The following is an 18834-nucleotide window of genomic DNA, read 5'->3' on the forward strand; positions in this document are numbered from 1 at the left end:
CAACTTTTAGACACAATATAATTTGTTTCTGTTTTTATTATCAATAATTGTATATTTTTCACTATTTTTATCATAATCAATAATACATTCTGTAACTCCATAATCAATTTAGTCTAAAATAGTTTGTTACTACCCTGAAATAAAATACTTGGCATCAGAAGTGGGGTCATTTCTGTACAAACTGGATTATAATACATTTTATCAGAAAACACAGTGCAAGCAGAAGAGGAGTATATTTCAATCCAAACTAGATTATCATAGATTTTATCATGAAACTAGGTTGTTAATAATGTTAGTGGCACACTAATTTTAGCACATGCATAATATAAAAATATCATGGGTGAGTTAATTTGCATGCATCCTACAAGTTGAACGTAAACACGTTTGTTCAATCAAATTAACGAGCTTCAGGTTAGCATGAATAAAATACCTTGCATAAAAGGTTAGGATTATTATAAAAGTTGAATCAAACACAACATAAATACATTAAAATAAACTGTTGCACTCATATAAACACTATCTGTTAAAATTTTATATATATATATATATATATATATATATATATATATATATATATATATATATATATTAATAAAAGTTTTTATAAGGGATCAAAGGTATAACAGGACAATTATATTTCTATACATATCTGTATATACTTTACAGTGATCAGCCACAACATTAAAACCACCGACAGGTGAAATGAATAACATTGATTATATTGTCATAATGACAGCTGTCAAGGGGTGGGATATATTAGGCAGTAAGTGAACAGTCAGTTCTTGAATTTCATGTTTTGGAAGCAGGAAAATGGGTAAATGAAAAGATCTGAGTGACTTTGACAAGTGCCAAATAGTGATGGTGCAATGTCTGGGTCAGAGCAGCTTCAAAACGGCAAGTCTTGCCTGGTGTTCCCGTAATGCAGTGGTTGGCACCTACCAAAAGTGGTTCAAGGAAGGACAACCTGTGAAATGGCATCAGGATCATGGACACCCATGGCTCATTGATGCATGTGGGGAGCAAAGGTTAGCATGTCTGGTCCAATCACACAGAATAGCTACTATAGCTGAAATAGCTGAAAAAGATTAAATGCTGGCCATGATATAAAAGTGTCAGAACACTGAGTACATCACAATTTGGTGTGTATGGGGCTGCGTAGATGCAGACCAGTCAGAATGCACATGGGGACCCCTGTCCACTACCAAAAGTGCCTTCAATTTGGATGTGAGATAAATATTTCTCTATATATGTGATGATTTTTGGACTGATATATCTTGTAATAGTGAGATATGTATATGCTCTGTCTGACAGCAGGAGCGAGCTGCACTTAGTCTTATGGCGCGGTCGGGCAGGGCTGTGACTATACAGCTGGCCCGATGCGCTGATGAAAAAAACAGACCCGCTCTCTGGGCTCTGCTGAGTAACAGCGTTTTTTGCTAAAAATAAAAAGGCAATATTATGTTAAATAATGGTTGGCTAATATAATGTGCAGAATTATATAACATTAATTTTAAGGTTTACTGACCCTTTAAATATAAAATATTTAAAATTATTAATAATAATGATAAATTATTGTTGATACTGTAAAAAAATATATTAATTATTTATTTACAGTATCTATAATAGTAAAAGGGACACTGAACCCAAAAATTTTCTTTCATGATTCAGATAGATCATGCAATTTTAAGCAACTTTCTAATTTACTCCTTATTATCACATTTTCTTCATTCTTTTGGTATCATTATTTGAAATGCAAGAATGTAAGTTTAGATGCCGGCCCATTTTTTGTGAACAACCTTGGTTGTTCTTCCTGATTGGTGGATAAATTCATCCACCAATCAAAAAGTGGTGTCCAGAGTACTGAAACAAAACAAAAATGCTTAGATGCCTTCTTTTTAAATAAACATAGCAAGAGAACAAAGAAAAATTGATAATAGGACTAAATTACAAAGTTGCCTAAAATTGCATGCTCTATCTGAATCCCAAAAGAAAAAAAATGGGTTCAGTGTCCCTTTAATAGTGTGACACTTGTAATCTAGCCCAGAATGTGCAATGCCATTTTGAAAATGTAACGTATTTAAATTGAGGTTCATGAATAGTAATTTTTTTGAATATCGTGACAATAGTCATATATAACCTCTCAGTAAAATATATTTAGCATTTCTTAGTTGTGTCCTTGTTTTTTCTTTTGTTTTAGCAGTGTTAGATTTTAGTAGGAAAGGGTTATGTTAAAAGTATTTATTCCTTAGAAGATTCTATATTATGTATCTAGTATTAAAAAAAAAGATATTTTTGAGGACACTTTTCTTCTTAATGCCCTTAAAACCCAGAGCTATTCCCTGGAAAATCAAGTCATTATATGATGCCAAAAATTAAATTCTAAAAAAGATTGTATACAGATGTGAATCAATAATTCTACTTATTACTTACAAGGCTTTTGTCATTAAATTCATTACAGTCTCATTTGGAAATTCTGAAATTCTAAATCTGTGGATCTTTGCAGTAAAGCAATAATGGGACCACATTTCTAAATTATACTTCTTGAAAAGTCCTTATGTGTAAAGTTAAAAAGATCATTATCATTCCTTAGGGAATTAGAGTTCCAACTGTGAGTGGTCTGTAATATGATGCTTAGGCTTCCTGAGAAGCTATTGGAAGTTTATCACACATGGGCAAAAGGTTTTGAGAACCGAGGAGTTGCTATCTTAAAGCATCAATAAAATTGCAATTTGTCACTCTGCAAATTAATGTGAATGCTTTATTTCATGTATTGTTAATTGGGCAGGATTACATATACTATTTTATAATTATTGTGTTGAACTTTACATTTGTTTGGAGACCATAACTGGTGATATTTGCTCTGTGGAGCAAATGTAAAACCTGTTGGAAGTAGTGTCAGTAGTCATGTGCTTAGTGGCACATAATTATTACTATAAAATCTGTAGAGGTTTGCTTCTATCCACAGCACTGGGTGTTGCCAATATCAGCCATTAATCATTATTAATCTAAAGAATTTGTGGAATCATTATGCATTTTTCTGCAGGTTTCTGTCAAACATTTAATCATCTGTACCTTTCTCTCAGTTCAGAGTGTTCATATTATTTAAATCCTGATTTTGAGGAAAGGTAACACAAACCATAGTTCCAGATTAACTTGTGCATTTTCCTCCCTATCTGTTCCATTTGTTTAAGCTGTTTTTTAATTAAACCAGTTAAACCTTCATGGATAGTGTGACCGGAAACAGAACATATTTTTCTTTACACTGACCGTTGGGTATACATATGCTGTTCATGTGCTTTCTGTCACAACGGTTATTGCTGTGTCCTTTAATCCTTATGCTAATTAGCTTTGGCTGCATGTTTGACTGGAATATTTTAGCAGTGATACAGTAGAATGGGAGGATATATTACTTTTCATCAGTTCTACATCTCCAAGCTGACAAAAGTGTAATATCCTTCAGTTATAAATGCCACGTACTGAAATTGAATATGAAGGAAAAGATTTACCAGCAAATAATAATCTTTTTATTTATTTATTAATTTTTTTTTTTTAAATCCTTCCAATTTAGATGTTCTTTATTCCCATTGAAACCCAAACAGATATTCCTTTCTATTACATATTACAAAAACATCAAGATAAAAGCTATGGTTCATATTACAAATAATTAGTGAGTGCCATGTGAAGATTTAATATTTCACTTAAGTGGATTTTTTTTTTTTTTTTTTTTTTTTTTTTTTCAAAGAGCTTTATTGTCATCCACAAAAATAAAATAATATACAGAGCATGGAAGAGAAATAGAAAATTAAGAGACAACAATTACATAAATATAGTCTTTTACAGTCTTCTCCCAATGTAACGATATGGATGATGTTAACACATAGGTGTGTAGTTTCATTGCTCCTTGGTGAAATTATTCTCATAACTTTGTAACGATAAACTTAACTATAAACTTTGGAACCACCATTCCTTCCAAGGGGGGGGGGGCCCCCGAGATCAGCGTCAACAAGAGATATAAGAGGAAACGAAGAGAGAGACAGGTAAATAGGGAGAGAAGGGACTTTATGTTATTGGCCTACGTAAAGGGACCTGCCGTGTAGTTAGTTCTTCCCAGAGAAATTTAATATCTGCAAAAGTGCCGATCTGTTTTCTTTTGTAGTAACTATATTCCTCGAGTGCTAGCATGTCCGTGACCTTATTGATCCATTCTAATAGTGTTGGCCTGTGTTGTGTTTTCCAATGAAACGCTATTAGAGATTTGGCGCTTGTGATGCCTATTTGTAAAAGTCTAAGTCTCAGTTTGCAAGGGAACGGGGGGAGGTCATTTAATAACGCTAGTCTGGGTGTCAGCTCAAATTCCTCAGTCAGTATTTGCCTATAAAAAGTTTCTATTTCGCACCAGAGTGGTTTGATTACATCACATTCCCACCACATATGTAGGTATTGGCCTCTAGTAGGGCAACCTCTCCAGCAGTTACTGCTTGCCTCCGGGTAGATGGAGTGGATGCGTGAAGGTGTTAAGTACCATCTCAGTAGCACTTTAAAATTAAGTTCTAACATTTGGGGTGAGCTAGACGACTTTTTTGTGTTTTGAAAGATTTTCTTCCAATCCTTCCCATTTATATCGTGTCCCAGCTCCTCGTGCCATTTGGTCGTGTATGAGGGGAGCGTGTGTGTGTGTTCTGTTTGTATAAGTTTGCGTGTCAATGACAGTGAGTGCCGCAGAGGAGTTGTATTTATGCAAAGAGATTCGAACGGTGTCAGTTCCCTAAGGAAGTCTTTTTGGTGTGGTGAAGTGTATATAAAATGGTGTAGTTGAGAATATTTTAACCAGTTAGAGTATCGTCCTCCCGCCACTGCACTTAGACTTTCTCTCCCTGCTAACTTCCCATGAAGCGTAAATTCTTTTAGTGGCACTGTGTATCCCCATTCAGTTAGTCTCTGTTGTCCTTTATCCAACCCTCCTATCATCTCAGCGTTCAGTGGTATGGGAAAAAGAGGGGAGCGAGCTCCAGTGAGATGCGTCTGGTGGAGATTAATATTATCCCAGGAGTCAAAAACATGTTTATGAATCATTAGATCATAACACTGTGGGGGCCGTAAAGATTTTGGTACCCAGCATAGAGCTCCCACTGAAGGAACTCTAAGGATGTTAGAGTCTAAGGATACCCAGGCTTTCGAGTCACCTGCTCTATGCCAGTCTAGAATTCTTTGTAAGGTGACTGCGTTATAATATACTGTTAAGTCTGGTAACCCCAGTCCTCCATTTATTGTGGCTCTGTACATGTTGGATTTGTTAATCCTAGGTTTTCCTTTTCCCCAAATAAAAGCATTTATATGTCTTTGGAGTTGAGCTAGGTACCATTTGGGAAGAGTTATGGGTACCGCTTGAAGTAGGTACAATACCCTGGGCAAAGTGGTCATTTTAATGCATTGTGTGCGTCCCCACCATGAAATTGGTTTTAAAGACCAAGTGCGAAGATCTTGTTGCGTTGTTAATAAAAGTTTGGTGTAATTTTCTTTAAATAGTTGTGTGTGGTTAGGGGAGATATGTATCCCTAAGTATTTTATGGACCTGTCTCGGACAGTCATTGGGCAGGTGTTTGAAACATTAAGAAAATCAGTCTGGGCCATGGAAATATTTAGAATCTCCGATTTCTGCGGGTTTATCGAGAAACCCGAGAACTGGCCGAAGGTGTTAATTTCTTTTAAGATTATAGGAACTGTGCGGAGTGGATCAGTTATTGTGAATAGTACGTCGTCGGCATATAATGCAATTTTAAAATCGTGAGGACCTATCTTTATACCATGTATCTCATTGTTATTTCTAATATGTGTAGCAAAGACTTCCATCGTTAGAATAAATAATATGGGCGACAAGGGGCAACCCTGTCGTGTGCCGTTTTGGATTTGGAAGGGGTTTGATAGCATTCCATTTGCCTTAACTTTAGCTGTGGGACTGGTGTATAGGCTAAGTATGCGTGAGATCATGTGTGGTCCAAATCCCATCGCCTTTAGTGTCTCTTCAAGAAATCTCCAATTTATGCGATCGAACGCCTTCTCGGCGTCTACCGCCAAGAGGGCTGATGGAATTTTGTTATGTTTAGCGTATGATATTAAAGTCAGGGCTCTTATTGTATTGTCCCTTGCCTCCCGCCCCGGGACAAATCCCACTTGATCCGTATGTATTAGGGACTGCAGTACTACGTTGATTCTTTTTGCTAAGATTTTGCCTAAAATTTTTATATCCGTGTTTAGGAGGGATATCGGCCTATAACTACTGGGGTCTGTTGGGCTTTTCTGGGGTTTGGGTATTACAGAAATATGTGCCGACAGCATGTCTTGCGAGAAAGAGCCCTCGTTCTCCAATGTTTGGAATAATTTAAGTAGGTGTGGGGCTAGGATATGTCTATAAGTCTTATAGTATGTGTTTGAGAAGCCGTCTGGACCCGGACTTTTACCTGTGGGTAAATCTTTTATTGCAGACAAGACCTCTAACAAGCTTATTGGGTTTTCTAGTGTGGTGCGTTGCTCTGGTTGCAAAGAGGGTAGGTCTGCGTCGTTAATGTATGCCCGCATCTGCGTTAGGTGTTCTGGTGTGTCGTCTTTGCTAAGGTTATATAACTTGGCGTAATATTCTTTAAAGTGGTTAGCAATACCTTCACTGTCTAGTATATCCCGTTTGTCAGGGGTTGTTAATTTATGTATCTGTGCTTTTAGTGTCTGGGTTTTTAGGGCTCTAGCTAGGAGCGAACCTGCTCTGTTGCCCTCGAAAAAGTAGATTTTTTTAAGATTTAATGCACGTCTCTGGGCTTCTTTCAAGAGTATTTTATTAAGTTCTTGTCTGGTGTCTGTCACCCTTTTAAGTAATGTATTGTCTTTCGGAGAATTTTTGTGGGAGAGTTCCAAGACGGCTAATTGAGCGGTCAGGGCGTCTATTGTCTGATTATACCTTTTCTTCCTATATGAAGTGTGTTTAATGCAGTGGCCTCTGAGTACCGCTTTGTGAGCCTCCCATAACATGTGTGGAGAGGTGTCTGGAGTAGCGTTAATGCTAAAGTATTCCTTTAGTGAAGTTGCCAAGGCGTCAGTTGTGTCTGGTTGATGTAATAACGAGTCGTCCATTCTCCAAATATAGGGGGTCGTTGGGTGGTCGGGCCATAGTAGTTGGGCACATACTTGAGAGTGGTCTGACCATGGTGTTGGCTGGATGTCTGCGTCTTTAAGTAAAGAGAGGTGGTTTCTGTCTATGAAGATATAGTCGATTCTAGTGTACACTGACCAGGGGAAGGAGAAAAAGGTGTAATTGCGCTGTAACGGATGTTTTAGTCTCCATGTATCAAGTAAGCCTAAATGTGTTAGGAATTTGTATACTATGTTAGGAGGTCGTGTCTGAGCTGTTGGTCTGTGAGAGGAAGCGTCCAGTGTTGGGTTTAGAGCGACGTTTAAATCCCCTCCTAAAATGAGAGTACCAATTTTATTTTCTACTACTAGGTTCTGTAGTGTCTGGAAAAATTGGGCTTTCTTACCGTTGGGGGCATATGCATTTACTAACGTCACAGGTTGGTGGAACAGTAAACCTGTTAGGATCAGTATTCTGCCTTCCGTATCAACAATCTGTTTGTTAAGTTGGAATTGTATGTTTTTATGTATTAAAGTGCATACCCCGTTCTTTTTAACTCTGTCTGAGCTGTAATAACTTGTTGTGAATTCTTTTGAGTGAAAATTAGGTTCTGACTCCCTTATGAAATGTGTCTCCTGTAGGAATATTATTGCATTTTTATGCTTAGCTAAGCTGCGCAGTGCAATCGCTCTCTTCGTAGGGGAGTTGAGGCCCTTCACATTCTGGGATATAATGTTTACTGCTGGGTTAGCCATGTTGGAGTGTGTGTGTTAGCGAGCAATGTGGTCTTACCCTCAGGAGGATCATCCGTAGCTTGGTTTGTAATACTTTACTGGTACAGCTTAAGTAAGAGTAGAAGAGAGTTGTAGATAAGAGGGCTGTAATCAGTTCTCCGGAAATTACATAGAAAAAGGAGAAAGGATGGATGGTGGTTCCAATACTGAAATAAATAAGCAAAACATGTAAGTAAAATAAAAATGGTATAAGTATCAAACAACAATAACAATAACATTCCATTTGTCGTAGAGTACGATGTACTATCATCGTACAGTTAGGGGGGGGGCAAGGTAATGGGGAATTAGGGAAATGAATTTTCTTGCTTCCGTTGAGAGGGGATGGTAGGCAAGAGTGGTAGGGGGAAAAAGGCATCTTTTGTGCCTATCCATTCTTGATATTATGTCAAGATATTTGTTGTGGTCGTGGGGGCTAGCTTTTAAGTTAAAGGGGTATGGGGTGGAGAGGGTGGAGGGGGGGGAATTTCCGTAGGTCCCTGAGGAATCTATTATAGCTTTGTACTATATACTAGAGTCTTTCCATTTGGGCGGACATTCCCGCAATAGTCTTTGTTCAGAACTCTCTTAGGGAGTTATAGTAAGTGCAGAACAAATATAAAAGGAAATAAAGTACTCCCTTCATGGTGGTTCAGAGTCCGCTTCCGATTGGGCCTGTGAAGTTGTGGAGTTGTTTCTTCTTTTCTTCGGTACTGTTGACCAGTTTGATTGTTGGTTAGTTTTCGGAGTTTTCTTTTGTGAAGGTTTATCTGTGATGAGATCTTTTATTGAAGGCAACTTGGGTTGTGGGATGTCAAGCTGATGACAGAATGTTTCTATGTCTTCGGGGTCTTTATATGTGTATGTTTTATTGTCCTTAATGACTTTTATAGCAAAGGGAAAACCCCATCTGTAGGGTATATTTAAGTCTGTTAAATGCAATGTAAGGTATCTCGCCTCCTTCCTCTTTGCTAATGTTAGTGGGCTCAGGTCTGAGAAGATCTGTAGAGAGTCCTCCCCGAATCTAAGTGGGGAACTTTTTCTTGCCGCCAGCATGATTCTCTCCTTATCTGCAAACTTGTGGCAACATAATATAATATCTCTAGGGGGCGCCGATGGCGATGGTTTGGGTCTCAGGGCACGGTGTGCTCTGTCTAAAGATATCCTGTCGTCTTTGCCAAGACCTAGTAAAAATTTGAATAGGTTTTGTAAGTATGATGGAATTTGTGGTGGTGTAATTTCCTCTGGCACCCCCCTGATTCTCAGGTTTTGACGTCTGCCTCTATTATCAAGGTCTTCGACTTGGGATTGCAGTTGCAATATTGTCGTGTTCTGTTGCTGTAATGTTATAGTCATGTCATCTGTGGTTCTGGTGTATTCCTCTGCTTGTTCCTCCAAATGCAGTACTCTGTGACCCAGTGCATTAACATCTCTCTTAACTTCAGCTAAACCGTCTTTTATTGCCTTGCTGACATGGGTCATAAATGTGCTCAGGTCATCTTTAGTGGGTAGCAGGTTAAGGTCTGCTCGCGTTATAGGTGTGTGATCAGATGCATGATCCGTGAGATCCGACATATCTAATTGTGCAGTTTCCACAGAAAGCGCATTTACATTGTCAAATGGCTTAAAGAATGCATTTAATTTCCCCCCACCTGGGGTTGTAGTTTTCTGTTGCTTGTCAGGTTTCTGTTTTCTGGTAGCCATATGGCAGTATTAACATAGAGTGGTAACAATAATGATGGCCCTATCGGGGGTTCTTTTCCTCTGTATTTCCCCCAGAATAAAGTAGTGATGTGTCTCTGCGGAGTTATGTCCCCAGGGCCTGGTTTCTTATGTGCGTGGCAACCAGCTCCGTCTGTGTTATGTGGTTTTGGTTTGTGTCCCTTTAGCTGGTATATCGTTCAGTGTGCAGGGCCTCTCTCTTCATATATGTGGTTAATAAACTGTTATAACGTTGGGATGTGCGACTTACTTAATGTTTGGTGATGCTGCTGCTCTCTCCTGTTTGTTATAGGGTTGATTCTGTGTCTGTGGTTCCAAGAGGCTCGTTCCCTGTATCGGGTTCTGTAGCGTCTGGCCGGAGGTGGCAATCGGTGTCTTGAAAACCGGTGTCTGAGGATACCTTTGTAAGTGCACTGCTCTGTATGTCCCAAGTTGTCGGTCCTTCTCTAACCGCGAGACGCTGCTCGCCACGTGGGTGATTCCGAGAGGCCTCTGCTAATGACCGCTGTAGCCTGGGTTTCTCCGCCGTTTATATGCCTGTTTTCGGTCTCCACACCTAGCCCCCTAATTCAGGGATTATGGCACGTTATTGCATGCCCGTTTACTTTGCTTTAGCCCCCTTAGCTATGCTTATATCAAGTGGATGTAGCCGGAGCTTCAGTTAGTTGCGGCCATGTTCTTTCCCGGCCGGCTCCGCCCCCCCACTTAAGTGGATTTTAACTTCCTTTTATATGGCATTCCAGCCAGCTGGAAGTGATCCTGATTCAATTAGTTAAACCTCTAAAATGATAAATACAATGATAATATTATATTCCAAAAAATTATATTGCAGTTGTAGAGAGATCTGCACTCACTGGATTTGTAGAAAGTATTAACAATTTAGGGCTAGATTACAACACGTAAGGCGTAAGCGATATAGTTTTTTTCACAACCCATTCAAACTGCGCTTATATTACGATTATTATTATGCTTCAATCCTTACCGCGATCTCAGAGCTGTTAACTGTTTTCCGAAAATAAAAAGTTGCACAAAACACTTTAAAAATACATTACAAAGTACAGTTACACTCATATTAACACGGTCTAATAAAAAATATTTTTAAAAAATTGCATTAAAAAGTTATAAGGACTCAAAGATATGAGATCTCAGGTGATATATGTATGTATGTCTATATGTCTATGTATGTATACATGTATTTTAGCGTATTTATATATGTATATATGTATTTACAGACATATGTGCACATATAAGAGCATCAATATATATGTTTACATATTTTTAATATTTTCATGTCATGTATGCACATATTACAGTATGCGATCGTGTTTGCGCTGTCCTTATCCCCAACAGTCCAGGTTTTCATTATAACTGAACTAGAGCACAGGTGAAATAATCAGCTCATAGGTGAAAGCAGGTTGGTAACCATGGTTACTGATCAGCTGGGGGTACTTGAGGTACACGGTTGAGAAACACTGCAATAGGGTATGCACATATTACAAACAAACATATAAAAGAACATTGGAATATTCATAATTACATGTTGGGTTTGCACTTATGAGAATATACACAAAAAATCTATAATATATAGGTAGAGAATAAAGAAATGCTATTTAGCACATGATTAGATTATTTTAAAAATAAGACAACGTTTATTGATGATTCTTTTAAAAGACAGCATGAGAACAGTGGAGAAACTGCTGCCACTGAAAAAGTTAAAAACACATCTCTGTCTCAGATATTTGAAAGTTTGTTAAACAGTTAAGTGTTTGTCTAAGGGTATGTGGTACTTAGTGAAAAAAATATTGCTACTATAATGTAGGATTAGCGTTATGGGATTTTAGGTTTAGGAATGTATTAGGAATATAAGGTCGTTAAAGGGACATAATACTCATATGCTAAATCACTTGAAACTGATGCAGTATAACTGTAAAAAGCTGACAGGAAAATATCATCTGATCATCTCTATGTAAAAAAGGAAGATATTTTACCTCACAATCTCCTCAGCTCAGCAGAGTAAGTTCTGTGTAAAAAGTTATACTTCACCTGCTCCCAGCTGCAGGCAAAAATAAAAAAAAATGAAGAAATGAACAGCAGCCAATCAGCATCAGCAATGCTGAGGTCATGAACTCTTACTGTGATCTCATGAGATTTGACTTAACTCTCATGAGATTTCATAGTATGCTTCCTTTACCTGATTGGTGAAATAATATGAGAGTTCACGAGGCTCATCCCCTAAGCTGTCCCAGGACAGACACACTAAAATGCTGCTTAGAAATCCTTTACAATGGGAGGTGGCTACTGAGGAACTTTTGAGGTAAAATATCTTTCTTTTTTACATAGAGATGTTCAGGAGATATTTTCTAGTCAGCTTTTTACAGCTATGCTGCATCACTTTCAAGTTTTTAAACATTTGGGTATTATGGCCCTTTAAGTAACGATACAGATATCATTTACTACCAAGCCAAAAACACACATAAGGGACAAAATCCTCCCACGTTATCTAACCACCCTCGTTATAAACCCATTTTTGGACAAACAAACATATATTTTCAACAAAGACAGACTGGGTTTCCAACAAGACAGAGAGCTAGTTAAAATATGAGAAAGACCCCTGATGCGGGCGCGTTTTACATTACGCTTCCTCAGAGGCTAATGAGAATATGTTATGTGCGCAAAAGAGTGGGTGTCTTTTTTCAACATTGACTTCTATGGGGGAATTCGTGAACACACACGCAATATTGCATGTTCAGATTTTTGGGCTTGTCAGGTTACTGCTTGCGCAAAATAAGTTTGTTTTTTTTACCTGTAATGCCAGCGCAACCCGACTACCACAAAAAGCTTAAATCTGGTTGAGTTTTCACAATCGCAAAAAAAAAAAAATTGCACCATTTATAATTTAGCCCTTATTGTGAAAACAATTACATTTTGGGGTCACAGTCCCTTCATTACTAGTCTGATAATCCAGTGAGTTCAGATCACTCTACTATTGAATTATGTTTAAAGGGATAGTCTTCTTGGATTTTTTTCGTTTAAAAATGATAGATAATTCCTTTATTACCCGTTATTATTATTATTATTTATAGAGCGCCAACAGATTCTGCAGCGCTAGTTACCAAGTTTTACATAGCCAACACTTTTATATTAACAAACTTTTTACCCCTGTTATTACCTTGTGTCTAAGCCTCTGCAGACTGCTTCTTATCTCAGTTCTTTTGACAGACATATATTTTAGCCAATCATTGCTGACTTATCCTCAGCTAGGCCTCAATGTTCAAAACATCAACAGACCAACGAGAAACTGCCTTATTGGCTTTGTCGGCCTCCCAGACAATCAGTATGTTGAAATTTTCCAATAAAAAGGGGCATGGATGACTAGTGCCGGTGAGTGGCGATGTCTCTTACATAGAAGTCAATGGGAGCGTGACGTCACCACCCACATCACCCACATCGCAGTGCGTCGACAGTATGCTACAGCAATGGGGAGTTGTATTTGAAGTGGGCCTACACAGTGCAGACAGTGTGCAAACTGAAACTAAAAATAGTTTTCGTGTAGGCACATTCCAAATATTGCCAGCGGGACCTATGTTTTACTACACCTACACTAACTACCACAGGTGTTATAGCCTCGACAGCTTATAGTTGGTGAGACAAACTTGGCTGCTACCCTCCTCAAAACCTGCACTTCTCATATTCGAACATATCACACTGTTATTGATATGTCCGAATCAAAGTGCAGCCTTCTCGGTTAGCACACCCCACTAACATTACCTGAATGCCTATACCTACGTCACATCTAACCTACACTCCACCTGCTCCACCTCGCTACCTCCCACTGATTTCCTACACCTACATCAGAGCTAACCTACACTCCCCTGCACCACCCAGTTAAATCCCTCTGAAAGCCTACAACTGTGTCATGCCAAACCTACACATCCCTGGTACACCCAGCTAAGCCCCTAATACAGCCTACACTTATGTAACGTGTAACCTACATGCACCTGGAACTCCCCAGCAAACTCCCACATACTGCCTACTCGCCTAGATTACGAGTTTTGAGCACTATAGGGTAATTAACAAACGAAACAAAAGTGGCGTTATTTAATCCCCTATAGCGCTGCCATTACAAGTTTTAAAAAACAGGCTTGTGTGGGCGATATGGGGATTTTAAGCTCCATACCACACCAAGAATAAGAGCTGATTTAATGTGCTCGTGCGTGCTTTCCTTATGCACATCAATGGGGAGAGCGGGTCAGAAATAAGTCTAACACCTGCGATCACAGAAATAAAAGCTCCGTAACGCAGTCCCATTGATGTCTATGGGGAAAAAGAAAATACGGTTTAAACCTAACATAAACCCTATGTCTAATCACCCCTAATCTTTTGCCCCCGACATCGCCAAATCCTGCCTACAGTTATTAAGCCCTAATCTGCTGCTCACGATATCGCTGCCACCTAAATAAAGGTATTAACCCCTAATCTGCCGCTCATGATATCGCCGCCACTATACTAAAGTTATTAACCCCTATTCCCCTGCACCCCAACATCGGGAAATTAACAAACAAAACAAAAGTGGCGTTATTTAATCCCCTATAGCGCTGCCATTACAAGTTTTAAAAAACAGGCTTGTGTGGGCAATATGGGGATTTAAAAGCTCCATACCACACCAAGAATAAGAGCTGATTTAACGTGCTCATGCGAGCTTTCCTTATACACATCAATGAGGAGAGCGGGTCAGAAATAAGTCTAACACCTGCGATCACGGAAATAAAAGCTCCGTAACGCAGTCCCATTGATGTCTATGGGGAAAAAGAAAATAAGGTTTAAACCGATATCGCCAAATCCTGCCTACAGTTATTAAGCCCTAATCTGCTGCTCATGATATTGCTGCCACCTAAATAAAGGTATTAACCCCTAATCTGCCGCTCACGATATCGCCGCCACTATACTAAAGTTATTAACCCCTATTCCCCTGCACCCCAACATCGCCCACACTGTAATAAATCTATGAACCCCTATTCTGACGCTCCCCGACATCACCGCAACTAAATAAAGCTATAAATCCCTAAACCTCTGGCCTCCAACCTCACTACCACTAAATAAACCTATTAACCTCTAAACCACCAGTCCCCCACATCGCAACAACCTAAATTAGACTATTAAACCCTAAACCATAGTGACCCTAACCCTAACGTAACCCTAACCCTAATCCCCCCTAACGTTAACATAATTAAAATAGAGCTAAATTAAACTTACAATTATTAACTAAATAAACCTATTAACCCCTAAACCGCCAGCCCCCCACATCGCAACAACCTAAATTAAACTATATTAACCCCTAAACCTAAACCTAACCCTAACCCTAACTTAATCCTAACACCCCCTAACTATAACATAATTAAAATATAGCTAAATTTAACTTACAATTATTAACTAAATAATACCTATTTAAAACTAAATATCTGTGAAATAAAACCTAAGCTAGATGCAATATAACTAATAGTTATATTGTAGCTAGCTTAGGATTTATTTTGATTTCACAGGTAAGTTTGTATTTAGTTTAACTAGCTAGACTAGTTAGTAAATAGTTATTAACTATTTAATAACTACTTAGTTAAAATAAATACAAAATTACCTGTGAAATAAAACCTAAGCTACCTTACACTAAAACCTAAAATAAAAAAAATAAAAAAACCTACCATTACAAAAAAACAAAAACAAAACAAAATTATCCAAAAAAATTAAAATTATTCCTATTCTAATACCCTTTAAAAAAAAAAAAAAAAAAAACACCCCAAAATAAAAAAGGCTAATCTAAAATAAACTAATAAGGGCCCTTAAAAGTATACAAACCCCCACCCCCCAAACTATCAAGGGCCCATAAAACCTACAAAATAAAAAAAAATATCTAAAAAACCTAAGCTACCCATTGCCCTGAACAGGACATTTGTATGAGCATTGCCTTTAAAAGGGCATTTAGCTCTTTTACTGCCCAAACCTTAATCTATAAAATAAAACCTACCCAAAAAAAAACTAACACTAACCCCAAGACGATCCACTTACAGTTTTTGAAGTCCCGCTTGAACGATCTTCATCCCAGCGGAGAAGTCTTCATCGAGATGGCCTCTTCAATCTTCATCCCGGTGGAGAAGTCCTCATCCAAGCAGCGAGAAGTCTTCATCTAGACGGCCTCTTCAATCTTCATCCAAGCGGCATCTTCTATCTTGATCCCGGCGGTGCAGAGCGGGTCCATCCTGAATACACCTGGCGCGGAGCATCGTCTTCATACGGTTGCCGCCGTATACTAAATCTTCAATGCAAGGTATGCGATTGAAAATGGCATCCCTTGCATTCAGATTGGCTGAAAGATTTGAATCAGCCAATAGTATGAAAGCTGCTAAAATCCTATAGGCTGTTCAAATCAGCCAATATGATTTAAGCAGCTCTAATTCTATTGGATAATGAATCAGCCAATAGAATGAGAGCTGCTTAAATCCTAAATTGAATTGCGTACCTTGCATTGAAGATTTAGGGATTTTTGGGTGGGTTTTATTTTTAGATTAGGGTTTGGGCAGTAAAAGAGCTAAATGCCCATACAATGTCCTTTTTTAGATTTACATTTTTTATTTTGGGGGGGTGGTTGGGTGGTGGGTTTTACTGTTGGGGGGGGTCTTTGTATTTTTTTTTTTACAGGTAAAAGAACAATTATCTTGGGGGAAAATCCCCACAAAAGGTCCTTTTAAGGGCCATCGGTAGTTTATTATAGGCTAGGTTTTTTTTTTTATTTTGGATGGGCTTTTTTATTTTTAGAAGGCTATTAGATTAGGTGCAATTCTTTTTTATTTGGATAATTTCGTTTGTTATTTTCCGTAATTTAGTGTTTGTAATTTTTCATAATTTAGTCTTTTTATTTTTTTTTATTTAGATACTTTGTAATTTTCCCAGTAATGTTAGGATTTTTTAATGTGTAGTTTAGTTTATTTAATTGGTAGTTAGTTTAATTTTAGTTTAATAATTATATTAGTTTTATTGTTAGTCTAAACTTAGATTTTTTAATTTGACAGGTAAGTTTAAATTTAATTTAAGCTAGGGAAATTGTAATTTTAATATAACATTAGGGGGGGGCGTTAGGTTTAGGGGTTACTAGTTTAAATTAGTTTATTGCGATGTGGGGGGCTTCCAGTTTAGGGGTTAATAGTTTAATTTAGTATATTTTGTTGTGGATGGCTTGCGGTTTAGGGGTTAATAGGTTTAATAATGTGGCAGCGGTGTAGGTGCTTAATAACTACAGTGGTTGCGATGTGGGCGGATGGCAGATTAGGGGTTAATAATATTTAAATAGTGTTTGCGATGCAGGAGGGCAGTGGTTTAGGGATTAATAACTTTAGTATAGTGGTGACGATGTTGGGGAACAGTGGAATAGGGGTTAATACATTTTATTTGTGGTGGCGATGTTGGGAGCAGCAGATTAGGGGTTAATAAATGTATTATAGTGTCTGCGATGAGGGAGGGCCTCAGTTTAGGGGTTAATAGGTACTTTATGGGTGTTAGTGTACTTTTTAACACATTAGTTATGAGTTTTATGTTACAGCTTTGTAGCGTAAAACTCATAACTACTGACTTTAGATGGAGTTATGGATCTTGCCGTTTTAGAGTGTAACGCTCGCTTTTTAGCCTCACCGCAAAACTTGTAATACCAGAACTATAGAAATCCCATGAAAAAATGTAATTTTTACGAATGCGGTACTGACGTTGCGGTACAGGCTAAAAGGCTTGCGGTACACCTATACCGATTACCGACAAGACTTGTAATGGCTGCGGTGCTGTTTTAACGCTGAAAATACCATATTTTCAGTGTTAAGAGCAGTAACACACAACTCGTAATCTAGCTGACTGTCTAAAAAATAGTAAACTTCCCCATTATAACTATAGGAGCTATGTCGCTAAAATTAAAAACAATGTTTAAATGATGTGTCACAGAGATGCGCTAGATTCCTTCTGCTGACCACCGTAGTGCCAGCAAAATCCACACCAGCCTACCCGGCTCCTTGAACTGAGTGCATCTTAAAAGGGGTTCCGATCAAACAGAGTGATGGGAATCAAGTCAGCAATTTCATGGGGCATCTGGGGATACCACTTGTTTGGGGGTGCTACCTTCTGGGAGGAATGGGGAAACAGAATTGAAGTTTATTTTATTTTAAATTCTAATCATCTGGATGATTAGAATTAAAAATAAAATAATTTCTTGCTATTGGCTGATTAAAAATCAGCTAATAGGGATTGACTGATTAAAAAAAAAAAATAGGGTTGAAGCAGTACCTTATATAAAGGGGTGTGATGGCAACCATATGAAGATGAGGGCTCTAGGAAGAGAGCTGAAGATTAGAAGAAAGAAGATGTGGAGCAGAGGCAGTAGAAGAGGCCACCGAAGTCTGGCTCTGCTGCTGCGAAGATGGCACCCGTCGCCTGGACCGTGAATGAAGAGGGACCCTAGCACTGAAGAAGATGCAGAGTGGAGGAATCAGTAGAGGGCTCTGAAGTCTGCCTCCACCACAAAGATTGGCCTCTGGGACCTGGGCCTGGAATGAAGAGGGCCCAATGTTGGATCAAAAGAAGCTGGATTTTCACATGGTGTGTACAAACTTTGGGGTTAGTTAGGGCTTTTTTGGCGTGGGTTTTTTATTTTCAAAGAATAGGCTTTTTATAAAAGATTTTTAAGGTAGACTTTATTATTTTGGGGGGGTTACTTGTATTGTAGAGGGGGAGGTGTTTCATTTTTTTAATTTGTAAAAGAGCTGTATTGTCTTTAGGACAATGCCCTACAAAAGGCCGTTTTAAGGGCAATTGTAATTTATTTTAGAGTTAGGGTTTAGTTGTTTTTTTTTTTGTTTTGGGGTTCTTTTTTATAGGATATGTAGATTAGTGTTAGGTATAATGGTGGTTTTTTTTGTTTTGGATACTGTCTTTTTTTTTTTCTTTCTCTAACTTTTTTTTAAAGTACCTTATGGGGTTTAGTTTAGAGGGGAGGTTAGGTGTTAGGTAGAGTAGAGTTAGTGTGAGTTGGGGGTTGTGGTGGTTTTGGGTTATTAGTGTAGGGTACTTTCTGTATGCTTGTGGTGGTTTAGGGGTTAATAGTTTAGGGTACTTGCAGTGGGTATGTATTGGTATAGGGGTTAACAGTTTAGATAGGTACTTGCGGTGGGCTAGAGGCAGTATAGGGGTTTA

Source organism: Bombina bombina, chromosome 2 (genome assembly GCF_027579735.1).
Source record: "Bombina bombina isolate aBomBom1 chromosome 2, aBomBom1.pri, whole genome shotgun sequence".
NCBI classification, from domain to species: domain Eukaryota; kingdom Metazoa; phylum Chordata; class Amphibia; order Anura; family Bombinatoridae; genus Bombina; species Bombina bombina.